A 19,872-nucleotide genomic window follows, 5' to 3' on the forward strand; every position below is an offset into this window, starting at 1 on the left:
AGTCTGGGCCGTGTGTCAGGCTATAGCCAGTGGCAGGCTCAGTGCCACAGGTGCTGCAATAATGACCAAGAAAATAAAGAAAACGAGGGCATCCCAGGCTCCTCGTGCTACTTCCCTTCCCCAGTCTGCAGCCAAAGAAGTTGCACAGTCATGTCCTCCAGCCTGGGGCAGCCGTCGCACCCACCAAGAGCCCAGCTGAGCCTGGCCCGGCAGAGTGGGATGCCTGACAAGGGCTGGGATGCAGCCCGAGCATCCCCACTGCTGTGCCAGCAGCGTCCGGGCCGGGCAGCAGGCACTGCTCCCCTCCGGACACTCCAGACCCCCCATGACGAGCATGCTGCTCGCGTGCTCATGGCAGGCAGCCCCCTTGCTCTCCTGAAGAGCAAACCCTATTTTATCTCTCCCTTTGTGAGCTAATAATGGTTTTTTAATTGAAACATGTTCAGCTTCTCCTTCTTTCTTCTTGTTTCAAGTAAGTTCTGCCTCTGCCAGCAAAATAAAAGCCTGTGTTGCTGGATTTATTTATTTATTTTGGAAAATGCAAGGGTTTTTTCTTCCTCTTTTTTTTGCAAGATTTCAAGTCTTTGACTTTGGAAAAGAAATGATTGTGGAGAAAGTATTTCTTGAAATGATGACAGAAGCAAAATTATATTCCTTTGTAGAAAACAGGGACATTTGAAGACAGGCTTAACATCTTTGTTCTTTGTTTCGGGAAGTGTGAATTCTCAGGCTCCTGGACCATTAATCCTTCCCCATTCTTAGTTTTTGAAGATGAACCTTGCAGAGAATGAGGCATTGTGCTTGAAAGGGCTTTTCAGCAAATACCTTTTCCCTCCACAATATGTTCCAGTTCTCTAATAATTTGCAGGATAGCTTGACAACTCCGGGCATTTCCTCATAAATATTTATTTTCCCAGGACACCCAAGCGTGAACGGGCTCCCAGGGCTGCTGCCGGGGTGGCCACCGTGACCAGGAACCTCGCAGCACTGCCGGCAGGGTGGCTCTGGCAGCTGCGCCCAACACCGGTGCCCACCAGGCTCTTTCCCAAAGACTTTGCTCTACTGGAGGATGCTCCAGCCGCAGCTGTGCTGTCGGCACATGGGACACAGGGCTCCAGGGGTCTCCTTCTCCTGCTACATGCCCAGTCTCCCGAAAGTGAAACCAGTTCCCCCTTGCTTGGGATCAGTTGTCTTTTCCTCTGTAAACATTAGTTCTATGTTCATTTCCCTCTACATTGCTGGCTCCAACACTTTCATTTCTCATTTTCAAAAGGAAAACACTTTTTCCATTTTCAAAATCTGTTATCATGAGGTTCAAAAACTTCATTTACTGACTCCCTTAGCCCCTCAGCATGAATATCAGATGAAACTAAATAATGTTTTCCACATATTTCCTTTATCAAGTCCTGCTCTTAGGGTAACTTCAAAAATTCTTCAAATACATGTACTTAAACGAGATCTTAAAGAGGACACCGATATTTCATGACTTTTGAGTCAGCTTCAAGTTTAGTTTACCCAATTCTACTGGGTCTGCTTTGCTTTCCACAGTTATCCAACCCCTGGTATATTAGTTCATGCTTTTTAAAATACTTATTCCATCTTCAACGTACAATCTGTCAATATTTTTAAATGCCACCTCCTTTCTCTGAAAATGCCACCAAGGTTGTCCAGATGGGATGTTGCCCCAGGTTAGAAGGCTCTGGTTCCCATATGAAAAACTGTAGGCCCCTACATCAATTAAAATATTCTTTTTGTGCAACCTGGTTATGCCTTTTCTTGTCTGCATTTTCTTTATTCATGGAGAGATTTAAGACACATTTTCCATTTATAGGAATTGCAGTGTTGTATTTTGTTACGGAACACTGCTTATTTTCACTTCCCTGTGCTCCACTGATGTTAATAAAACAAATTTTATTTCCCCCAATAAAATGAATTTCCAAAGTTTCCATACGGAGTTTAGCCAGTTATCAGAAATATGTTAGGGGATGCATCCAGATCAGGCTGATGGCTCTGCAAGGCTCACAGTCCAAAGAAACCTTATGGGATTTTTCCTCTTGTCCTATTTAACAAGGGGAAATGCCAAAATCACAGGCAAGCTTTACCAGTGGAAGGAAGGTATATGAAACACGAGCACCACACACATCTGGCTGAAGGAGCTTTTCTGCAGGTAATGAACTCACTGGTGCTAGGGCTGGGAGCTGGAAGCTTTTGCACTCTCTGTTGTTGCAAAGCTCTCCATCACCGTCAGTGAGGCGAGAACCCCCAAGGCAAGCAAACAGTGTGGACAGCATGGGAAAAACTGGCAGGTTTTGTTGCCCAGCCAGCACTCTTACATGTTTTATGTTATTGCTCCAAGTACATTAACACCAGACTATGACACACATGGAAGTGTGAATCTGAGGACCATTCAATGCTGTGAAGTTTCCCACTTTATCGGTTACAGAATCATCTCTGCTAACTTTGTGCTGTGAAAATTCAGCGTTCAATACGCTTGCAATTTCTCAGCTCTTAAATGGTGTGGAGCAGTCTCAATGAGGGTGCTGAGCAGGCCCGGCAGCCCACTTACAGCACGTGTGTCCATGTCTGCGTGTGCACATCTGCATGTGCACATGCATCACCTGGCGAGGGCGGATTCCACCCTCCCTGCCAGCACTGCTCGTGGGCCAGTCTGTGCATCTGCCTCTGCAGAAGACCTAGTCTTGGGCTTCCTAATAATCCAGTCCTTCTCCACTTGCACCAAGTGCCTGTGAGGGAAAGCGCATGCTGTAGTCTCCCAAAATGCCACTGGTGATATCTAAAGCAAACATGAAATGTAGGAATAGTTACAAAAAATAGAAAAAAAAAAAAAAGAAAAAGGCACAAAAACAGGCAAGTCCCTTCTACAGCACTGCTTGGAACATCTGTGATGAAACATTTTCCATTAAATATGTTGTTTTATCAAAGCCAACAAGTTTCATTGATACATAGGCTAACTAGCAAAATTTGTGAGCAAGCATTACACGTCTTCAGAGAAAGATAACTGAGATACATGAGCAATTAAAGCAGAAAAGGATGCTTTCAGAAGCATCAAAACCACTTCTGGAATATTCATACCACTTAATTTTAGAAACCTGACTGAGGTATCAGCAATGCTACATGAGCCTCGCTGGGCTGGTGGGTTGTTGGTTTGGAGATGGAGAAGGAATTTCAGAGCCCTCAGGTGAGGTGCTGGTCACAACACAGTTCACGTGCTTTATTCAGTTTTCATTCCAAAGTGAAATTACAACAAAGCCCAAAGCCTTGAAAGTTATAACAACAAAACTATTATTTCTTGCAGCTTCATGTGATGCAGATGGATACATGTCGAAAGTACCTTCCAGCTCCTGAAGTTTCCCAGTTCCAATCTTAGCCCGAACAGCCTACTAATTCCAGGTTTCGCATTCAACACTAAACCCTGAAGATTTTTCCCAGCCTTTCCCCATGTGCTGATGAGCTATCTCAAGGTCCCAGCCGCAGTGAGAGAAAAAGAAGACATTTGATATCAAACCCAAGGCAAATTTTCTTACATAATTTTAAATAAAAGGCATCTGTACCCTGACTGAATCTCCTGAACGCCAGGGAAGCCTGCCACGAAAGCAAGCCCATGCTGTGGTGCCAGCGCCGGTGGTATTGGATGCAGCAGCAGCAAAGCTGGTTTCTGGGGTGGCGTCCCTGTGTTGGTGTCATCACAGAAATCACAACCATCAGCTTTTGTTTCTTCAAAATGTGGAAACAGGAAAACAAAATCTGGATGCCCTTCATTCTCCGATTTATGCATGATGTGTGGAAAAAAAAAAAATGAAGGCTGGAGCCTTCTGGAGTGTTAGCCATACCGTACTTGTAGCAGACATCTTGTTTCTTTTATCACGTGTTACGTGAATAAATAATCAAAAAGCCACAGTAGCAGAGTCCACTGACAGCAGTGGGAGACCATGGAGGCCAGGTGGGACAACACAACATAAATTTTATGACTTTATAAATGGGGCTGACATCTCCGTATTTGCAAAACAAAATTAGACACAAAGTATGGGTTTATCCTGTAAATCCTCCAAAATAAGGATTAAGTCATACAGGAGCTAATACAGTAACTATCAATTTCTGCTCCAGACTTTGTAACTAGCAGCAGCAGAAATTGAAAATCAGAATAATTAGGAGTGTAATTCATTGCACTAGTGCAGTTAAGATCAGAATTTTCCTCCAGAACTTCACCTAAATTCATTTGGACTTGCAGAGCATCACAGCGCACTGCTGCCCAGGTCATTTAGTGTGAACCTTCACCGTTCTACTGAATGCATGGGTCTCACCACGACTGTAATCAGCCTGACATGTTAGATGTGACACTGCGGGTGAGCATCCTGAGTGTGGGGTGCAGGACAGGCTTGGGGAGTTGCTTGAAGCCACCAGAAGACAGCAGCAGGACCAGCCCAGGGAGCAGGGGCCGGCTTGGGCAGGTCAGACGTCCACAGGAGCCAGCAGCTTTCCTGAAACCCTTGGAGGCTGCCTGAGACAACAGATGAGGCAACCCTTAAACTGACCATATGTAAAAGCACAAGGAAGCTTTCTCATTAGAGACTTCCCACACCATCCTGGACAACCTCTTGAGGTCTGACAAAGGCTGACAGGCGGCACAGCTGACGTGGTGGCTCCCCAGGAGATGCAGCCCAAGGAGGAGAGCTGCCAGGGTGCAGGAGCATCCCCTGAGCTGGGACAGGGCAGCGGGAGCAGAAAGCAGCTTGCTCCAGGCCGGAAAGGAGAGACCTGAGACCTGCTCTGTGTGAATGGCCCCAACAGAATATAAACCATATTGTTGCATTAATCAAAAATATAAATCATATAGGGTATATGCACGTGGCTGCCTGAGTGTAAGGCGCCATTAATTGCTTAGATATTCCCAAACCAGATGTTTCAGATCCAGTATATGCCTTTTATATACATCGTTTGCCTCTGTGGCAGTAAAAAAATACATAAAATAAAGACCAAACCAAAACATAAGGAGGAAGAGAAAAACCAGCAACTTCTCTGAAGGAGGGCACAGACCATCATGCTACCTGAAGTACTGGCCATAAAGATTATTTAAATAAATCTTCCAGTTACCCAGCATATAATGTGGAAAAAACTGATTTTTGTGAGCTTATGGCTCCAAGGTTGGCTGACTTCTCCAAAGCTTCTCTAAAAAATCAAAACACCCCCATGATCAAATCTGTGCGTTGCTGTCAAATTTTGTTTGTTTCTCCTCCTGAAAGGATCCTTTAAACGCAGTTAAGCGGGAAGCAAAGAGAAAGGCACCACACTGACATCTAAAGACATCAACATACATACAGCAAAGTACATAAAATCCCTGGATGAAACAGATCAGGGCATCAGCCAGTGCATCTAAAGCAAATCCCCTCCTGCTCTGCTAGCGAGATCAGCCGTGGGTTATCCTAGCCATGGGTTATCCAGCCAGTGGGTTATCTCAGCAGTGAGTCATCCCAGCCATGGGTTATACTAGCCGTGGGTTAGCCCAGCCATGGGTTAGCCCAGCAGCCTCTGTGCCCTGTGGCACCCTGACATATGCCCCGGAGCCACCAGTGCAGCTGCAGGGCTGTGAGCCCACTCCCAGGGCTGCCCCAGGCAGGGGCTCCCCGGGCTGGGACAGGGGCAGGCACAGCAAAGTCCAGCACATGCCACGGTGAATTTGGCCATAGACCATCACCTGCAAGAAAGTCATTGCACTGGTGCGGTCATGAGGCTGCTGGCAATGGACCTTGCAGTTACATACCTTATCCCACTTCTCCAGAGCTCAGAGGCTTCCGAACTGGCATTCTGGATTGCAGTGTCTCACTGTGGCGGTAGCTCCCTCTTTTTATCTCCAGTTTTGAAAAAGAAAATGAACCAAATATGATTCACTAGAACACTTTTATCCATCAAGTTTTGCACATTGCTTAACCATGTGTCTTGGCCATCACAATCCCTATGAGCAGCACCAGCAGCACCCAGCTGGCGTGAAGGCGGGGGGAGGCAGAGGAAGGTGGACTCCCCGCCGGTGCTCTGCTCTCTCCAGGGACAGACACACTCACCGAGGTGCCCGAGGCTGCCAGTCCCGGGGCGCTCCTTGTCCCCAAGGGCAGCTGCTGCTGCAGGGGGTCCCTGAGCCCCCGAGGCAGGAGCCCCAGGAGGCTGCAGGAGGGCAGGGTCAACCCTGGGTGTTGAGGAGGAGCTGGCAGGCAGGCAGCCTTCCCCCCGAAAGCAGGGACAGGACCTGGCGGGAACAATCTGAAATCAATGCAGCTCAGGTGCTGCCCATCTCTGCCCAAACCTGACAGGCAAGCTCAAGCCAGAAGCAAAAATTTGCAAGAGTTGAAGGGAAAGTGATTATAAACAACACTAAACCCCCAGATACTTGGAGTACGACATCCTGCGGGAACTGCTGAGGCAGCTGGATTCTGCGTAAAGATTATTTTATGATAATGCCACGAGGTCAGGGAGCTTAGCACAATTCACAGCTCTGTCTGAGCACTGATAATTTCAAGAGCAAAGCTCACAATATCCTCCCTTGGCCCACTGCGAAGGCTGAGCGCTGAAGAGATGTCAGGCATAAAACAGGAGACGAGCAGAGACAAGCATGATGCAAAGGGCTGCTACAAACACGGGACCCTCTGCTTTTGCTCCCCTCTCCCATTTTCAGGGCAGAGGTCCAGGCTGCAGAAGGGCTATACGTAAAATCAACCCCCACTTCTGGAAATTTCAATATTACAACCAGACTTAACATATTATTTTTTAACATTCTAGATTTTTAATTTTTGCAACTTACCTTGTTATACCCCAAATAGGCTGTGGGGCACAAAACCAGCATTTCATGATATTTTACAGTCTCGGTGAGAACAGAGTGTGAGTGCCTGGTAGGTGCTGGGACCGAGGAGGACCCTTCGGCTGATGGTGCACTTTGCACACAGGTCTCAGAGAGCGCAGGGGAGGAACCACCTGCAGAAGCCCCTCAGAGGCACTTTGCAAAGCCCCGTTGTGTCACACTTGCAGCCACAGCAGTGACCGGAAAACACAGCCATGCCACAGGGGGTATAAATTGTAGTTATGGGCTCATTACACCTTGGTATTAAATCCCCACAACAAATGAGGCAGAGTGTGCATCACCTTTCACTCAGCTCGACACAAGGAGGGAACCAGCCCAAACTGTTTTTCCAAGCCAACTATTATTTACTACCTACCGAGTCTGAAATCTAAATACAGATTTATTTTTATTTATTGCGCTCTGCAGCTCACCACTTGCCTTCTTTCTAGCGTTTCAGTACTCCTAAGTTTGAAGAGCCAATGTCAAAAGCCTTTTGAACTGGTTTATATCTGTGACAGGTGTTTGTGTAAGTGTACAGAAATATGTATGTAATGGTGTACAGTAGTATCTGCCACTACCCTCTAGTCCAGGATCAGTGGAAAATTGTGTTACAAACCTATTTTTAAAGGTTTATGGTGTAACTTCTACCATTTGCCTGGATGAGACCTGACAGTGTGTTATCAGCCTGGAACTGGTATTGCACAGCCCCTCCCCGTCCTCAAAACAGGCAATGCAGCCTGTGTGCACAGCAATACACGGAACATAATGCAAATGTTTCTTACTACGCAGATTCGAACCGGTGCGTGCTGCAGCACGGGGTCACCACGGATTGCAGCAGCCGCAGGGAGCTGGAGCTCGCCTCGCTCGTTGACAGACAGACGTTGGCGATGGGGATCGCACGTCAGTCGGCGGCGAGAGCGGGCAGCGTTAGTCACAGCAGGTCGGTGCAGCACTGCAGCAGGGGCCAGAGCGAGTCCTCTCTGTGAGAAATTAAGCAAAAAGGAGTTCAGATTTAAAAGAAGTAAAAGGAGGGTCCAGACTGAGCAGAAGGGAGGGGTGTTAATTGTGCCACCGAAAGAGAAATAGTCATCTTTACTGTAAATAAACAAATAAAAGTGACCATTTTGCCCTGTGTCTTGGGCCCCAATTCTAGCATGAGATAGGCAATCTCTTATTACCATATTGCTCATAAAATCATTATAATAATAACTTTCATGCTTGATCACACCCTCCTATCAACGATAACACTCAGCCTGTGCAAAAGTAGTAAATATTAAATGCTGGAGATTATCTAAGCATACTACTTTCAATGCTGAACATATTACTTGAAAGCTGAGCTGCCACTTACCTGGGGTGCATTTTTCAGGCGGGGCGGGGGGCAAAGCTCATACTGTTTTGCGTACAGAACATATAATGGAACCATAATATTGAGAAAGAGAAACTGAATCATAAAAAACTGTTTGCTTTGCCTGTCCTTTCTTTCCTCCCTAGGGTAACTGACACTTCTTGATGTGTATTATATGCATCATATCGTATTGTATTTGTCATAAAGGGGCTTTCTACACGTACCCCTGCTCTGGAACTCCTTCCCCTCCAGGGCTCGGCTGTGCAACAGCCGTGGAAGCCAGCTGCAACTGCCCCGAGACTCTCCAGACACACACGGTATTTCACAATAAGGCTGTATTTATTTAAACAAGACCTCCCAAACCCCTGCACTGAATAATTTATGCCATGCTCATGTACTTGGCTTTGTGTACTTCATATAAGCTGCAGTTTCAGGTTCCTGACAAAGAGTTTCTGGAGAGTCCCTTTATCTTTACATGGAGGTCCCAGCACAACTCACGTAAGACCCACTAAAAGCAAAATTGCACTGGAGGAGAAAGCTCTCTGCAGAAGTAACGGCAGCCTGTAAAAGAGAACAATGAAGTGGCAGAAGCAGTAGCAAAAATTTTATCACAGCCAGCCAGTATGGGCCCAGAGAAATTTATAGAATAAGATTAATAAAATCAGGATGGAAAATAAATAGTGGAAGGCAGGACAGGCACAAATCAGCATTTGTTTGTTTGTTTACGATGAGTGCCTCATCCACCACTGACCTGCTACAGACATCCCCAAAGAAATGCCAAAACCATGCGGTGGTCGTGCAGTGAAAATGGGGCCAGGGCTGTGGCCAGTGCCAGGTGCAAGGGCACAGCGGATGGACGTGCATTGTCTGTCCGTGCTCTGAAGCCAGCTGGTGAAACTCACGCTGTCTAAATGCTCACATTTTCCAAGTCTCCACAAGACTGCCTCTGCAAATACTATTCTTATCAAATATTCTTACCATTAATGGCTTTTGCCTGGCAGTTTCAGACGGCTAACGAGCTTGCTAACAATGTTCTCTTGCCATCTTTTGCTCAGAATATGTTTAAATGATCCGATTGTACAAACCACGGTAGTTAACATGAGTTCATGCTTATCACTCCTTTTTCTAAACGCACTGTCAAGCTTCCTGAGACTGTGTGCTTTCAAGGTTACCACAAATTAAAAGCTATTTTGGCTCACTACTCAAAAGTCCAACTACAATCATGCTATATGCAGTAAATCAATCCTTGAAACATATTTACACAGGTGACAACATACGGATAAGTATTTCTCCCCACCAGCAGCACAGCCTGGTGCACGTCCTCCCGGAAAGGTCCATCTTGGCCAGCACCTGCCTCTCAGAGCCCGGGTAGGTGCACTATAGCAGGACTGCCTGAAGAACAAGGATGAAAGTAAGACATTTCCTATCAGACTCTTCCAGAAACTCATTTCTGTTACTTAATCAGCTAAAGCTTCCAAGAACTGAAGGAGGAAATACAGCCCACTCATGCCAAAATAAAAATAAAGATGACTCTTAAACACTAGCATCTCAGGTCAAAAAAAAATTACCCTCCAGGCAAAGTATTGCACAAGCTTGCTATGGAGAAGGCATTAATCCAAATTCATTCTACATGTGCTGGCTCCTGCCCTTTTTCCTTCTACCATCTCTCATCATCTCACACACTCACTGTGCTCAGCCAGAGAGGTCTTCAAGGTCTGTTCATGCCAACTCTGCATGAGTTAAAGAAGGAGGAACTGAAGGCAAATAGTGAATTAAAAGGGGTGAAGTTACTCTGAGTTACTTCTTCCTCTGACTCTTCAGCTGGCAATTTAACCGTCGTCCATGGTTAAATGACACATCGATGTCAGCAGCGCTAGGGCAAGCCCTCCCCGGGATCCAGCGGCAGCCAGGCCGTGCATCCCCTCCCAACGCCGCTCCCTGTGCACCGGCACAGGTGGGCACCTTCAGACAGGCTGCGGGAAGCTGCGTTTTGGATGATGAGGGATTTGGTTGCCTACACAGAGGTATTCAGTGCTGCTTTGGTCACCTGAGGCTCTTTTCTCCAGATCTCCAGGTTTACCTGCCAGCCCCCCACAATGTCTCAGACACCTTAGAATGGGAGAAATGTCCCCAGGTGCCTATGTTTTGGGAGGTGAGTCACACACCAAGCAGCACCAGCAATGACATTTATTAGTCTTGCTAAGTTTCACATCAGTATTTTGTCCTTTCTCTGCCATTACAGAAAAGCAGAGTCCTCCCCTTGGCATTGCTTTAGGATTCTCATGAAGAGAAACTAGGGAACCATTTAATCAGTATATTTTTAAGACAACTGGTGTCTTCTGCCGTGGAAGGGTCTCTTCTGCTCATTTTAAGTCTCATAACGTGATCGATAGTCAAACAATTTTTGGGCTCCAGCTCTCACGTATGTGTTAACTCACAATTTTGCTCTTCGGGTGTAGGGGCATAGTACTGTATTAACAAAAGCTGAAACATCTTTCTAACTCAACTGAAATATTTGCCCACTCCCTGCTGGTTTCCTCTTCTAAAACTTGCTGAAATATATGTTTCATTTTTAAAATGATGCAGATGTTGTTAAAAATCTGTACAAGACAATGAAAAGTTTTTCTTTATGAAGTTAGCATAAAAAGCAACTAACCACATGCCAAAATTCCTGCTCCTACAAAGTAGTCTCCAAACCTCAGGAGCATCTAAATAATGAATCTGCAACATTAGACAACAGAATTTTCCTCAAACTTTCCTTTCTTTTCCAATTCTGCTTTTATTTATTTCAGTGCTCTGCTGAGCAGCCTTGAGCATCCTGAAAATCCCCATCAGAATCCACTGTGCTGCCCTATTTTTGAACTTTGGTTTGAAAGCCGACTTTAATTATCCTTGCACTGGCTTCCAAGGCTGGATAGCCTACTGTCCTGGCTGCAGTGGTCAGCATCACCAGGAAAGAAATCATTGGGCTGTAGGCATAAAAAACGCATTCAGGCTCTCTCTTGGCTGCAGTACTGCATCATCATCTTGCTGAACAGCTTTGGACTGTGTTAATGCACCGGGCAAATTAGTCAGCTGATCCATTGGTGTCACTGAGGGTCTTTCCATTAGTTTTAATGGGCTTTGGGTCAGACCCTTACACAGGAGCAGTTAGCAAATGACCAATCATAAAAACACCTTCTGGTGACATGTTAAATATTCTCAACTCTATGCAAATATTCCTAACTGTTTATGACAAATAGCGGCCACCCCTTGCAGCACTATGCTTCCACAAAGGATCGTGATACACAAATACAGCCACAAGATTTGCATACCATTCTGTGACATGTCCTGCATGGGGATTGCTGCAGCAACCCTTTCAGAAGTTCACTCAGATGTATCACTGATGGAAATGAGTTCACACTGAGAGGGAACCATGGGGTGCGTTCAGTAACAAACCCAAAAATATCCCCACATTAAAAAGAACCCGCAGACAGCAGCTGAACAGCCAGGTAACAGCCTGGCTGCTGCCTGTCACGCGACGTCCATGGCTCTAGATGAGAAAATTAGAGCTGTTGATGGATGAGGTCCCTTAAACGGCCATACTTTCTATCGATGGCCATACATCTCTATGGGGTTAGAGTCTGTGTGAGACTTTCTGCGCCGTGGCATGTGGACCGGGGGCTTAAGCTGCCGAGTGGAGAACAGCCGCGGCTGCTGCATCTCACCGGCAGCGCTCAGGGACCTGAGATGGTATTGTCACTGCGAGACATGTGCTGCAGATGCTGCTGCTGGAAGCAGGGCAGACAGGGCTGGTGCCCAAAGACAGCACAGCACGATGATGCTGTCTGGAAAAAGCCCCTGCCTATCGGTACTGAAGCGAGACCTTTGGGCTGCCCCAGCACTCCCTGGGGAGGAGGTTTCTGCAGACCAGAGGCAGCACAGCTGGCCAGGAGAGAAACCCTGGCTCTCTTCTCTGCTGAAACCCGGAGATGTCAATCTGGAACCAAAACACCAAGACCAGAGCTTTATTTCTCTTTCTTGTCCTCCTCTTTGTGCATGCATGTAATTGACTTTAATTAATCTCGCATAGCTTCTAAACCGTGAAACCTAAATGTCTCTGGGATCAAAGGGCAGCACCAGGAGAGAAATTCCTGCAGCATAACATAGAAATATTGTTTTGCAAATTAAAAAGCCCTGTATTGTTTTTCAGTTCCTTAGATCACCTTCTTCATTGTTTTGCCTGCTCACTCTTTTGCTTCTCCTTTGGTACGACATCACCAGCAACAGATAAATAGTACCCAGGAGAGAGCTGAAGGTGAAGTTTTAGAGGAAGCTGGGCTGCAGACAATATAAATATTGCATTAGTCCATTTCAGTAAAAGGTCTTCCCAGCTGCTGAATCTGAGTCATGTCACCAGGAATCCAGAAAGCACCGTGCAGTGCTTAATCAGTGCTGGGGTTTTGCAAGCAAACGAACCACATTTAATACATTTAACCAAAAAAACCCAGAGACTTTGGGATTCGCCTGGCCCTCCCAGCCTCATACAGATCCACACCTTCTTACTGACAACAGCAGTGCCTCTTCTGAATGGCTCCTCTTGCCTCAGTCAGACATGCAACCTTTACCAGAGGCACCATTTCATTTAAATCATCGAAGAGCTGTTCCTGGAGGAGCAAGGCAGACCAGTGTGCTGTTATTAAATGTGTTTTCTCATGCAACAACTAGTACTTCAAATCTTCTGGCTTGGAGTAAAGCCTCATCCCATCCCAGGCTGTTGTCCTTCCCCCTCTGCATGAATCCTCGCCCCTGCCTGGCATGCCTTCACGCTGCTGCCTCGCACTGCTGCACCGTGGGTCTAACCTGCATGTCACAGGTCTATGCAGGGAAGCATGCAGAGCAGAAATCTGTTCAGCATTACCGGGTTGGGGCAGGGCTGCATTGTGCCTCCACAGCTGGCAGCCACAAGCGCAGGGTGGCCCAGTGGCACAGCCATCACCTCCCCTGCTCCGGCACCCGGGTGCCGTGCACTGCTCACCCAGGGCACCGACAGACCCGCATCCTGGAGCGTCCCAGGTGGGTCATCTTGAGCCAGTACAAAGGACCCAGAGAGGCAGCGGCTTCCCACAGGACACGTGCTTTGACTGAACTTTCTCTACCCTGGCAAAAGGGAAAAAATAAATGCTTTGATAAATGATGCGTTTTCCCCACATTACCAGCTACCTATAGCCACACCAAGCCCCAACCAGCAATCCACCTTGCTGTGAGGCTGCTGCAGCAAGCAGACACTAAACTTGTCAGGTTTTCATTCACTAACTACAGAACTGCTACTGCAGTCACCAGCTTCGGAGCCGTCAGGACCTACATTCGGTTCCTCCAGCCTCCCCCACAACGAGCTCCCCCTGCTATCGGAGACCTGATTAGCAAATGAACAGCAACAGTTCGTGCAAGAGGAGCCCTAACAGTCAATTAGTGATTCATTTCTTCCATTTTTTATCAATTCCTTACTGTCACTCAGATCCCTCATTTCTGGTCACAGACTGTGGGCTTACCATCAGTAATTACTGGAAGTTCACAGATATTTCAGACAGCAAAAAATATGAAGTTCAATTCACATCTCTTTTATGTTACTAAAATACCAAACAATTCCACCAGTTTCAGCAGCTACCCTAGTTTACTTCCAGCACGGCGGTGACCAGCAGTCAGCTCGTAATCAATGTAGTGTAATTGCATGCTCACTATGTGTGTGCGTACCTCTTTAAAGACCCAGGTATTTATCTGTTTCTGCAGAAAAACTGGAACTATTAGTACAAGGTAGACACTAAGAACATTTCAAACTGAACAGATAAAGTTTGTCATAACTACAAAAATTCAAATAGAGGAGTTGTAATTACTCAGTTCAGCTACGGCAGTCATTATCTGCATGTACAGGAGAACTGGATGCCAAAGAAAAATTAATATTTTGATATATTTTGGCCTTACTCTGTCCTCAGAAGATCTGGATAGAAGATATTAACAATGGTCGACACTTATTTTCACCATAAGGACTAATTTACTGTGGAGCTAGTGCAGCACAAACCGGCGAGAAAGCCAGGTTTCTGTCAGGTAGCTTCCTTCCCCCAGAAGATGACATCTATGCACACAGCTAGCTGTAAGCCTGAGGAATGCAAACAACTGAAGTATCAGTGTGATAGCTTCACTTTAAGTCAATGTAAATAACTAAATAATTATTTTTTTTAAATATTAATGTTGATTCCTGATGGTTTTTCATGTCTAGGTATTGCTGCTTGTAAGATCAGCGGGTATGTTTAAAGGCAACGCCGTGCTTGGCATCAGCTTGTTGCTGTTTAGAAAGAGACGGTACCTGGAGGTAACTGCCTCAAGAAGTAGCACTAATTTTGTTTTCACATCCTGCTTACAGAATAAAGACTTATTCCAATTTGTCTGTTTTACAAAGGCATTAAGTCTCATACTGTAATCCTCATTGTATTTTGATATGGACCATTAGGATAAAAAGCAGAACTTACATGCTGCAAATGCAATAAACAAGCCAAAATGCATCTTACTCATCTATGTCTTTTTAAATTATATTTAATTTTTTGGATTATGAACAATAAAAAGGACAAAATAGAAGGGAAATGGGGAGGAATATGCATACCATGTGATGTCTTTAGTATTCCAGGGTGAGAAAGCAGCAAACAGATAGTTTACCGTGTGCCCTTTCATTCGAAAGGCCACCTGCCAACTCATTCCCATTTTCCCTTCACTGGGTTATCAGATGCATATAAATGAAAGTATTCCTGGGATAGGCAGAGACGCTCATCTGTAGTAAGAGCGCACCACCTTTTGTGAATGGGTCTGGCTGCAGTGGCTGTTCTTCGATACGTGATAAACAGAGCGCCCTTCAGAACAAAACTTTTAACATACATTGTCTGCGTACTCTAAACAGCTCATGAATTAAGGCAGTCTTTCTGTTCTGATGGCGACCGCAGTCCAAATATCTCAGAGGCCTTTGATGTAGTCCCGAGTTCAACTTCTGACTCGTCCTTTGGTAGCAAGCGTTGCTCTCCCTACTTTGCCGGCATGCAGAGTGAGGCACAGCATGGAGAAAGGATTTCGCTTTTCTCAAGTGAAAGTAAAAAGGCTGCTGCAGCTTTGGCATAGGAGCCGCAGCCCCCGGCGCCAGCCCGGGGCTCTTGCAGCGAAGGCAGCTTGCTGCCCAGGGTTTTGCTGGCAAATCTGCAAAGCCTTTCACTTTCTGTCACACTACAAATAGAAATCAGACTATTAATCATTGGCAATTCCTTTCAAAACAGGCAATGATTGTGGTCACGGCACAGACACGTAGTAGGGCTCAGAAAAATCCTACAGAAGCCGCTGAGTCTCCCCAACATGCACTTGCATGCACACACACACATGTGCACACCAACATGCCCGTGTACATGCACGCGTGCAAGCACACAGTGCACATCCGTTGCTTCAGAAAGACTTTGGAAGAGTCCCCAGCATAAAAACTAACACCCATCTGTCTTTGTCTTGCTGACCATTTTCTTTCTCTGGTTTTGTAAAGGAGACAGAATAGATGTGTTTCGGTTTTTGAATGATGTTAAGTTACTGTAGTTGTCTCTGTTGGGGAAATATCCTCGTCACACCCCTAGGGTGTATCTTCTTAATCTACTTGCTTTATCCTGCCAGATAATCCTGACAAACTTCAAGATGTATTTGTGGAGGAGAAAACAGAGGTGAATCATCACTAATTGCATAACAACTACTTTTTATTTTGTGTGAAGATTCTTCCACTTACTTTTGCTGTTTTCTCTTGCTCTCTAGTCCCTTCCCTTTCTCAGTAAACAAATGATTAATTGCATTAGGCAGCTGCTGACCCTATCATAAGTGGTATTGAAATCTTTGCTTTATTAAACATGGTTTTAATGTTACTAGACTCACTTAGCAATGTCTAGTGATGGATGATATCACACGGAACAAGAAATAGATCATTTATAATTGTTGACTTAGCCACTCTCCATGCAGACTGCATGAAGCATCATCCCAGAAAGCAGCAGCTTCAATGGACTGGCACTGTTTTGGGTACCATCAGCTCAAGCAGCCGGGACAGGGAGCTGCAGGGAATTGCATGCTTACCAGCTATGCTGGCCCACACACACAATGGCCGTGTGAGCAGCTGAACCCCACTGAAGTTGCTCCTCCACTTGCACATTATATGAACCACTCACTGCAAGATGAGCCAAGAGCTCACCTGTTACTGAGTCAAAAATACCAGCCAAGGGCTCCATTGCTGGTGGCCCCAGTTATCACTTGTTTCCTGGTCTTTGTTTCAGCCTGCTGTCACTCCACAGCCAGCTCCCCCGAGCTGTCCCAGAGCACAGGGGTGATGCCCATCACCCGCACCTGGTGGATGCTGTCCCTTCCCACTGATCTCACCAGGGTCTGAGAGCACTCAGGGACATTCCGTGAAGGTCCTCAAGTTCACACCAGCTTATCTGAGAGGGGCTTCACAGACTAAACACCAAACACAGGTAAAGGACACTAACATCTCTGACCACCTGACCCCTGAGAAACCCCAGCGGTGTTTAAATGATGTGAAGAATTAAGCACAATATTGACATCAGTTTCAGAAATACCCACTGTTCCGCACCAGCACATGTTGCCGTATGATCTGCAGCACATCACCACAGCCATGAGCAACACAACCAGCTCAGGCCCCAGAACGGGAAACGAAGCCAGAGGCACTGGTCATGCAGAAAACATCCCCAGAACACGGCTTGTCACAACTTAGATGTGCAGCATGGGAAGAAAAGAAAGCCCACCTAAAATCAGACATTAGTTCAAAATGACATCATCAGAAAGGCTGACTGGGCTGGCTTTGAATGAAAACGTCAGTGCGGCAGAGCTGGGGGCTGCCCTCTTCCCAAAGCAGTCTGACCAGGGCGTGGGGTGCGCCGCAGCTGGAAATTTCTGGGTGTTCTCAATGGACACTAAAGTTAAACCATCATTGCATTACTCTGGAAAAAAAACACACAAAACAAAAGAAAACAAAACAAAAACTCTTAAGGTAGATACAAGTTTCTCAAACAATATTAAAAAACTGTCTGGTGTACTCCTGCAGAGTATCAGGCAGACAATTAATTGACCACAAAAGCCGCTGAAAACAGACAAATGCTGAGTAACCAAGTAACCATTAAATAGGGCACTAGATATTTTTCATGCAGAATTCCCCCAAACTCACCAAACTTCCCTGAAGTTTACTTACATTACATTCCATATACAAGAAAACAAGAAAGCTTTATACTTGAACTCTTGAGGAAATCACAAAGGATCACCGTTGAAAGGAAGTATGACAGACATAGAAATGTTAAATGGATTCTTGTATCAGTACTATCAGAGTGATTACCAAATAAATTTATAATTATGAGACACTTAAAGTATTATGAGAAATAAAAGATCAAACGTACCTCATTATCAGGGAATGTGAGCTGAAATGACAGACTATATCAACATGCCATGCTGAGAAGATAAAGATCGTGTTACCACTGAATTTTTCATATCCTCCAAAGGTCAAAATCACTTCACCATAAAATTTTCAGTGTCACAAAACCTGTAAGTTGTAAATGTGTTTTCGTCCTAGTCTAGTCATGCACACAAATTATTGGAACCCTTAAATTGCTAGAACATCAAATGAAAAAATCAGGATGTGATAGTTGTCATCATGACATTAGAGTGAATATTTCTGAAAATCTAATCCATTGGAGATGGTCATAATTACTGTAAAATTGCTTCTGAAACTAATTTGTTCATGCACAAGCAAATGAAAGAGAATTACATTTCCCTTTTTTCTATTTTTTTTCTTTTTTCTTTTTTTTTTCACAAAGGAAAGAAAAGACAGCAGCCTCCTTTAAATATTAGGGTTTTACTCAGGTTTTGATCCCTCTTTGAAATTTGCTAATCAAGGACCTTGTTAAGGAAACAGACTTTATGCTTGAAATCTTACAGAGCTGTAGTCAAGACATTAATTTTAGTCACCTGTTCCGAGCAGCCCTGCTTTCCTGTGCCGGTTACAGCAATGGGGCCTGCAGACATGTCCTGCAATCACACCTAAACATGCCTAAAGATCATAGAGTCACAGCATGGTTTGGGTTGGCAGGGACCTCCAAGACCACCCAGTCCCACCCCCCACCACGGGCAGAGCCCCTCCCCCCAGCCCAGGCTGCTCCCAGCCCCGTCCAGCCTGGCCTTGAGCCCTGCCAGGGATGGGGCACCCACAGCTGCTCCGGGCAGGCTGGGCCAGCGCCTCGCCGCCCCCATGGGGAAGGGTTTCCTCCTAACATCTAATCCAGATCTACCCTCTTCCAGTTTAAACCATTGCCCCTTGTCCTGCGAAGGAAGGTGCAGAGCGGTGGGGTGTGCAGCGATCCCGCGATGGCTCCATGACAGATGCTGCAGGAAGGGTCATTGGCTTGGAACGATTGTTACGACGATTGCCTGCACCGTACCCGATCAGCCTCTTGCCGGTGAACAGTTGACACACGCTGTTTTCTAAGAGTAACCAGAGGCTTTGCATGTCCTGTTAGCACCTGCGCTGGCCTGGCTAGCTGATGCTTTCGCATGCAGCAGCAGGCCCTCGGGGTAAGGCTCAGAGGAGCCCTTTGGGGCATAAGCAAAGAAAGATTGGTTATTGGCTTTCTTTGCGCTTCCCTTGCTTCGCACGGCTAGCCTGGACTTACATACCTTTGCGTTTTGTGTACCTCACTTCTGCCGAGAGCTGTTAGGATGGCTTTTGTCTGTTTTCAGAGTCGTGGTGCAAAGTCAAGCCAACCATTTTCTCTGAAAGCCAATACAATACACCGAGAACGATGCACCAGTATCTCTTAATGCCAGCTTTGTTTGGCTACAGCGCCAAGGCCTTGCAGGTGAGCATACCTGCTGGCGCTCACGCCGAGCACTGTCACACCACCCCCTGCCTGAGGCAGCTGCCGGGCCGGTGGGCAGCACGGGGGCCGGGGGCTCGGCTCTGCGGGCAGCAGGCGGCCACGGGCTGGGACTCATGTTTCTCAGACATATTTCTTGCTTTATGAAACTTCATAGCTTTCAGTCTTCCTGCTGTTTTGCAAAGTTGGTTCTGTCTGCGACCTTGGAAGAGAAAATAAAATTACCAAATGTCCCCATCCCGAGAGATGTGTGCATCCCTCCTCTTCCCGCCCGGCCCTCCCGGGAGCCAGCCCTTACCTGGCTGGGCCCCTGGGCCACCACCTGTCATTGAAACCTTCCGGCTTCATTTTGTGGGCCATAGCTTCACCCCAGCTATTTGCAACAAGAAGAAATACACATTCATTATCTAGGCCCGAGGTGTGATGTAGAAGAATTCTAGGGGAATGAAGGCAGGTTAATTAACATTGATAATATCCAGCTGTGGGCTGGCCTCAGGGGCGGTGCGTCGGCTGATGTGGATAATGTGCAGCTGTGGCTGGTTCTTGCTAAGCAGTTAAATTGCTCTAAGGGGTATGGAGGAGGAGGACTATGTGAAGAGAGGCCTGGAAGAAGTGGAAGGTGCTGGGAGGGTGTCCTGGATGAGTAGAGGCTGGATGGAAGAGGAGCCTGGAGAAGGAGGAATCTGGATGCAGCAGAGGCAAGAAGCAGGGTGGACTGGTCTGAAGAGGATGAAGAAACAGCATGAACAGTAGAT

The 19,872-nt window shown here is 46.3% G+C and overlaps 2 long non-coding RNA genes across 4 annotated transcripts in view; one reads left to right on the plus strand and one right to left on the minus strand.

The window, feature by feature from the left end:
- On the minus strand, nucleotides 1–10,788 carry LOC129785276 (uncharacterized). Of its 2 annotated transcripts, XR_008749067.1 has the most exons (6): nucleotides 9,880–10,788; nucleotides 9,490–9,584; nucleotides 7,630–7,827; nucleotides 5,780–5,867; nucleotides 3,353–4,519; nucleotides 1–2,794 (listed from the first exon to the last, which is right to left on the minus strand). It is a non-coding gene; the product is annotated as an uncharacterized LOC129785276 (long non-coding RNA). The 2 variants fall into 2 exon arrangements; XR_008749066.1 differs by lacking the exon at nucleotides 1–2,794 and having other exon boundaries at nucleotides 3,206–4,519.
- Nucleotides 7,662–19,872, plus strand: part of LOC129785277 (uncharacterized) — a 21,693-nt gene continuing 9,482 nt past the window's right edge. For both annotated transcript variants that reach the window (XR_008749068.1, XR_008749069.1), the window contains exon 1: nucleotides 7,662–7,787. This is a non-coding gene — a long non-coding RNA (uncharacterized LOC129785277). The remainder of the gene's footprint in view (nucleotides 7,788–19,872) is intronic.

The sequence above is a fragment of the Falco peregrinus genome, chromosome 10, assembly GCF_023634155.1.
Source record: "Falco peregrinus isolate bFalPer1 chromosome 10, bFalPer1.pri, whole genome shotgun sequence".
Taxonomy (NCBI): Eukaryota; Metazoa; Chordata; class Aves; order Falconiformes; family Falconidae; genus Falco; species Falco peregrinus.